At 37.3% G+C, this 7,500-nt stretch overlaps 1 protein-coding gene and 1 long non-coding RNA gene across 2 annotated transcripts in view; both read left to right on the plus strand.

Annotated features, from left to right (window-relative positions):
- LOC137980428 (uncharacterized) overlaps nt 1-7,500 on the plus strand; it is a 43,956-nt gene that overhangs the window by 14,153 nt on the left and 22,303 nt on the right. The gene's annotated exons all lie outside the window — the stretch shown is intronic.
- LOC137980430 (uncharacterized) lies at nt 259-6,843 on the plus strand. Its single transcript, XR_011118521.1, has 3 exons — nt 259-646; nt 2,048-2,238; nt 5,621-6,843. It is a non-coding gene; the product is annotated as an uncharacterized lncRNA (long non-coding RNA).

Consider the following 7,500-nt stretch of genomic DNA (forward strand, 5'->3'; position numbering starts at 1 on the left):
ATACTGAGTAAAGTCTACCCCACTTACTTTCTGAGAAAAAAAGTAGAAGAGGATTTTACTCCTATGTATTTTTGTAGAGTAAATTTAAGTTTATCCATTCTAATATGTGGAATTGGGGTTGTTTTATTTTTTTGAAATCCACCGATTAATTCTTTGTTTTCGAGGAGTGGGATTGAAAAAGTGGAGTAAAACTAAACGCAGTAAAATGTACGCCTCTTATTTAGTACTCCACTAATTAAGAGTAAAGTATAGTGCCCTCCAAGTCAACAGTTTTACAGGATTAAAATCCTGTTAATGAAGGCCGGTATCTTTCCACATTTTAGCGAGAGTTAATACGATGAGGCCGCTGTAAATTTTGCTGGTTTTTTCGTTTTTAATTGGACGACGCGGTAAGAAAGAAAGATCGTTATCCTCCGCCATCATTTCCGCCATATTGGATAACACACTAGAGAACAGACTGGAAACTAGTGAGCCGTTTTGGTCAGCAGTCACCGGTGCAGCCTTTTACTGATTTCGGCGGGTCTTTCGGCGGTTTTACTCGAGTTTGAATCAACGATCACAATTTGTGCTGACGAGTTTTTCGTTTGTTTACTCTTTAAATGCTGATCCAAAGAAAGGAAATGCTTACAACAACTCAAGCAAAAAGGTGAGCGTTAACTGAACTATGAGCAGATAATATTTGATGCCTTAGGCCCGATTCACACACTGCGTACTTTTCATGAGCCGAACTTAATTCGAGTTCGACCGACACAAATTAACAAAAGTACGCCTGTTGATTCAGAAGTCGAACTTAACTGGGCCCTCCACAGCAGTTCCAAAGCCATTACCATGAAAACCAATTGATTTTATTGTAAGTATGATCATGAAGTTCGGCACATGAAACGTTCGACGTCTGAAATCAAAGCCGATCCACGGCCATGCTAAAGCCGAATTCCCGTCTAGGCCAGGCGAAAAGAACGCCTGAGCCATTCCAAGTTAAAATAGCCGTTCTTAATTGATTCAAACGTCGAACTTTTCATGTATTAAGTTCGGATCATGAAAAGTATGGCGTCTGAGTCGGGCCTTATTGTCTTCAAAAATGACAATTTAATGTAAGCTTATGTAGAATTCAAACCTGTTACATGCACCTTCAAGTCCCAAATTTGTCAGGCAAGGATATTTAGTTTGGCTTAAGTGCTTTAACAAAATGGTATGTATTTCACAAGAATAATGAAGCTTTAGATCAAATGGTTAAGCAAATGATTTGGTATTAGAGTGCTCTCACCGCAAATGACATGATGACAGAAAGCAGAAAGCTTCAGCTGTCATTTAACCCTTTAAGCCCCGAGGGGTTCCCCATTGACGAGTAAAATCGTCTGGCGTTAGACAGAGTAAAATCGTCTGGCGTTAGACAGAGTAAAATCGTCTGGCGTTAGACAGAGTAAAATCTATAAGTGCCATTTGGCACTATCGGGGCTGAAAGGGTTAAACGGGGACATAGTTTTTTCACGCTGTTAGCTTAACCCTTTAAGCCCCGAGGGGTTCCCCATTGACGAGTAAAATCGTCTGACGTTAGACAGAGTAAAATCTATAAGTGCCATTTGGCACTATCAGGGCTGAAAGGGTTAAACTATAGTATTCAATGCAAATAGTATGCTAATGCCTGCATGAGATTGTTATTATTGGCGTTTAAAGAAAAGAGAGCCAAAGTTTGATGAGTCTGCTTTTCAAACACTTAGGCATTATAACCGAAGTGACATTGTCTGACACTTGTAGAGTGCAGACCCCAAACTAACCATAACTCACAGTTATTGAAAGCTAAACGTTTTAGTTAAAATGTGTGTTTAAAATCGCTATTTGTAGGCAGTCTGCAGTTTTCATACACCTTAGAAATAATCAGCTTTATTATTACCAGCATTTTTTTTTAGACATGTGATATTGAGTGTTGTTATCTGGATGAAATTCTTATGACATCTTTTATCTGTAAGTAGCAGTAATAATTTTTGGCTGAATTATTTTTTTCCAAGAAAACTGAAACTTTTCACTATATTTGTTTGTTGATTTACAGTTCAAATTGAAGGTGGGGACAGCTGGGAATTGGTTCATTAAAAGATTGCTGGGAAGTTTTGGCAGAGAGTTGGTTACAGAAAGTGCTGAGGCAAGCCAAGAGGATGCCTTCTTCTTGCAACATACAGTACATACCACTACATGTATCATCTATGGAAGAGGAGTTGGAGGAAGCCCCAGATAAAAGAAAAGGTTGGTGCTATGAAAAAATTCCTTTGAGGCATGTTTCTGTAAAAAAGCTGTAATGCAGTCAAACAGCTGAAAGTCTGAAAGACTTAGAAGCTGATTGTTGCTTTTAATTTTTTCTCCATTTGAATCCCTAATCGGGAAATTGGATAGTGAAAATGTAGAATTTTTTGTACTGGGAGACATGAACTGTGACATGATCACTACTCGATATGATAATGACACATCCAAATTAAGGAGTATTGCTGATGTCTACGGACTCGAGCAGCTCATCTCTGAACCGACGAGGATAACACCCACCTCATCAACTCTAATTGATTTAATTTATACCAACTGCTCGGATAAGATTGCTTGTTCGGGAGTTTGTCATATCGGGATAAGTGATCATAGCATGGTGTATGTGTATAGAAAACTTGCTCTGAACGGGATGTCTCATGGACATAATTCTATTACATATAGAAATTTCCGAAATTTCGATCGCCGAAATTTTCGTTATGATATTCTATCTCAATGTTGGGATAATGTATACAAGTCTTCCAACCCAAACGTGATGTGGCAGCAATGGAAAAGTACATTTCTGGCTATCGCTGACAAACATGCCCCACTGAAAACGATGCGCGTTCGTTCAAGGAGTTCTCCGTGGATTACCTCTGAATTGAAAGACCTTATGCATAATAGAGACATATTAAAAATCAAAGCTAGCAAGACAAATGATCCTAACGATTGGGCATTATTTAGGAAACAAAGAAATATAGTCAATAAGCAAATACGCTCAGCTAAGCAAGTTTATTACCAAAATAGTTTTAATAAGCACACCAGCAACTCCCGAAAGACCTGGCAGACTATAAACGAGCTAACTTCTCGGAAATCTGGGAAAACGTCAGTGGCGTCACTAAAAATGAACGGATTAACGATAACTAATCCGTTGGAGCTATCAAATGAATTCAATAACCACTTTGCTAACATTGGTCCAAAACTTGCCAGTGAGATAAATTGTGATAATGGTAGCTATCAAAGATATCTTACTGTTACAGATAAACGGTTTAAGCTCCAACCCACCAATCCAAACAAAGTATTTTCACTTTTAAATAAACTAGACAAGTCAAAGGCAACGGGCCTTGACAAAATATCTGCTAGGTTTGTCAGGGAATGTGCTGACCTTATTTGTATGCCGATATGTGGTATTTTCAATCAATCCATTAGTCAAGGGACGTTTCCAGATGACTGGAAATATGCAAGGGTTACCCCTCTTTATAAACAGGGTGACCGCGGTGATGTTAACAATTACCGCCCAATATCGGTGATTCCAATAGTGGCAAAGGTGTTTGAAAAGATAGTTTATGAACAGCTTTATGCCTATTTGGAAGCGCACGATATTCTATGTCAATATCAATCAGGGTTTCGTGCTAATCATTCAACTGTAACAGCTTTGTTGGAAGCGACAGATTCTTGGGCATATAATATTGATAACGGGAAAATCAATGGAGTCATTTTTCTAGATTTGAAAAAAGCTTTTGACACTGTTGATCATCAAATCCTTCTATCGAAACTAAACTATTATGGTATACATGGCAAATCTTTCAAATGGTTTCAGTCATACTTAGAAAACCGCACACAAAAATGCTCTGTGAACGGGTCACTATCCAATAGCTGCACATTGACATGCGGCGTCCCTCAAGGGACCATCTTCGGTCCATTATTGTTCTTATTATATATCAACGATCTTCCAAATTGCTTATCAAATTGTAAACCGAGAATGTACGCTGACGACACGCACCTTACATACGCGGGCAGCAATCTTGAGAATGTTCAGTTTTGTCTAAATGAAGACCTAGCAAACGTTTTCAACTGGCTACAAGCGAACAAACTCACATTGAACATGACCAAAACCGAATTCATGCTAATAGGGTCAAGGCAGAGACTGAATACTCTCACAGCTTCACCAACAATTAGAATGACCAATACTCAAGTGAGTCAGGTTACAGCTACAAAATCGCTTGGTGTGATAATAGACGATAAACTCGATTGGCATAGTCACATCGAAAAATTAACTAAAAAAATCGCCTCTGGTATCGGGGCCTTAAAGCGAATTAGGCACCTGATTCCAGCATCAACCTTACATCTCATTTACCAAGCTTTAGTAAAACCTCACTTTGATTACTGTGACATTGTTTGGGGTAACTGTGGGAAAACGCTACGAGACAAACTGCAGAAATTGCAGAATAGAGCAGCCCGTGTGTTGACATTCTCGAACTATGATGCTGATGCAACTGAACTACTTGAGTTTTTAGGGTGGAAAAATCTTGCACGCCAGCAGGAAATTCATAAAGCCACTATGGTGTTTAGATGTCTGCACGGGCTAGCTCCGGAATATCTGTATTCAAAGTTTACGTGGCGTGACTCTGCTTATGTCCTCAGGGACTCTGAAAATAAGCTCAATGTTCCATTACCGCGCACTGATTATTACCGAAAAAGCTTTAGCTACAATGGCGCCACATTATGGAACAGTCTACCATGCGATATAAGGAACACAGAGTCTCTGGGGGTATTTAAACACAAGATTAATGACATTCTTTAAGTCCAACGCACGGCATTCACGGAAAACAGCTTTTAGTTTATAGCTTGAACTTTAAATATTTTTAAATATTTTATATTTTAACTAGTTTGTATTTTATTGTAATCATTTTAAAATTTTACCTTTTGTAATTTAGATTTTAGCATTGTTTGTAATCTTAGCTGATGATTTTACCGTGCATAAATAATAAATATCATATCATATCATATCATGCATTTATATATATTTACAAATAACTCACATAAATTACACTTTAACAACTAATTCTTGACAGTCACTGCAATAAAATAATTATAAAGCACTGTCTGAGTTACAGGCCTGTGTACGTATAGATTAATAATGCCTAGCGATTAGTGGAAGATGATGCTGCAGTTTTATTTATCCATTGTCTCACCCAAGATCTGCTTTCAGTTTAAAATTTGAAATACTGTTATATGTAAATACCTCATCACACATAATTTTTTTTGGAAAAGTGTTGAAGACTAAGAAAACATCTGGCAATATATTTTCAAGATTTGTTCCATGAGTTCCACCACTATATGTGTACTTTTATCATTATGACAAAATTAATTTGATAGTAAACTGAGTTACTCAATGAATCAAGAAAATTGTTACAGATATAATCTCATGCAAGTACCCATATTTCATGTGATTCCATTAATTTGGTACACCAAAATGGGTGGCTGGTGTCTTTTGTTTCTCAGGATGATGTATTAGATTTGTGCTCTCTTCCTATTTTGTTAGAATATTGTGGAATGATCTTAATTTTGGAAGGGGTTATACTAATCATTATTCTCTTTTATTGCTTTTAAGGATGATGAGTCAATCAATGGAGAGGTTCTAAAAGCAGCATTTGCAAGGATTGTTGCTAGCTTCTGGCACACTAATTGAACCAGAGACATTTACCTTGTGGCAGAAAGCAAGGTTTTGTTAGAACTTTCATTTGCTATAATTGTTTTGATGGGAGCATACTTAATTATCAGCTTAATCTTAGGGTTTTTTTCTTCTTTTTGGAAACAAAACGTTTTTACTTTTTTCTTAATGTAAATTATCAACTTAAGTTCTGAATTTTTTTGCTTTTGGAAACAATTCTGTTGGAGAAAAAATGAACACATTGGTAAAGTTCAATGTTGGCAAAATTTTTGCATCAGTTAACAAGGCATGTTCCATTTTTTTTTACGTTTCACTTCTTTCTGTAAGAACTGACTTGTATTACATGTACATAAAACCCATTTTGTTATACTGAGTCACATTTATCCAAGTATGTTGTATGCTTTAGTTTTTGTAATTGAAGTTAGATTTTGCAGCCATTGTTGCAATCTGTAATCAAAACACATACCACTCAATTTATCTTTGTTTAAGGCAAGAACACATTCAGCTGATTGCCATTTTATTATTGCCTGAATAATTAGAATAAAGATAGCTTTGACTTTTGCGATGTATTTGCATGTGTATACATGTACATTGTATTTATCATGTGCATTCTTTGCAATCTTATGATTAAAATTACCAGTATTAGATGCTTCATTGTAAACCTGGTGTTTCCTTTACATAATATTAAAAAAATGAACTTTTTATGGTTATGAGAAATCTGACTGTAAGTGAAGGTACAGGAGATCTATTGAGGGTGAATGTGTTCTGTAGAAAGAGTAAATATTACTCTGACAAGGGGAGTAAAGTTTAAGAGGGTAAATTTTACTCTTGAAAAGGAGTGGTTTTGTACCTTTTTGTCTCACCCCATTTTTGGAGTTAATTTAACTCTGTCGAGGGTAAATTGAACTCCATTTAAAGAGTTCAATTCACTCCAATAGAAGGATAAAATTTACTCTTGTATTGGAGTGAATTTTACACCAGAGGAGGGGTAAACAATACAGGAGTAAATTTTACCCCGACAAAAGAGTAAAAGATATAGGAGTAAATTTTACTCCAAAAGCGGAGTAAGCAATACCGGAGTGAATTTTACTCCAAAAATGGAGTCGTTTTGTACCTTTTTTTTTTACTCCCTTTTTGGAGTTAAATCTACTCCTTGAAAATAACAGTGTGAGTGCAGTAATTACCCCAGTGCTGGTCATGGAAGGAAGTAAGGTTAGTTCTGGCCACTTGGAGTAATAATCAATAGTAACAAGGTAGTTTCGACTATTCTTGTGTAGGATGTCTGTGCCAACCTTAGCCCAGGGTAGTGGTGGGATCTCGTGTGACCTCAGTGGTTCAGGCTGCTGACTTGGTCTATTTTCTAAACATACTGGACAGTTCTTAATCTTCTCTGTCAGATCCACTGTCATCCCAGGCCAGAATAATACTTCACGTGCTCTCGCTATTGTCTTGTTGATTCCAAGGTGTCCCTCATGAAGTTTCTCAACCATCTCCCCTCTCAAACTGCTAGGAACAACGATCTTTTGCCCCTTTACGATAAGTCCATGTGCTACCGATAATTCATCTCTGTAGTTCCAGAATTCCTGTGCATTGAAGGGGACTTGACCTCTGGAATCTGGCCAACCAGACAATATTATTCGTTGAAGTTCGGACAGGATCTCATCTTCCTTGATTGCTTCAACGAACTTGGCCAACTGTTGGTCTGAGATAACATGCTCTACTAAATTGATGTCTAACTGCTCAGCATTTGTCAGGAACTCTTCTAAATGGGCTCGTGATAGAGCATCCGCTAAGTGTAGGCTTTCCCCACGCTTGTACAC

Source organism: Montipora foliosa, chromosome 12, assembly GCF_036669935.1.
Source record: "Montipora foliosa isolate CH-2021 chromosome 12, ASM3666993v2, whole genome shotgun sequence".
Lineage (NCBI taxonomy): Eukaryota > Metazoa > Cnidaria > Anthozoa > Scleractinia > Acroporidae > Montipora > Montipora foliosa.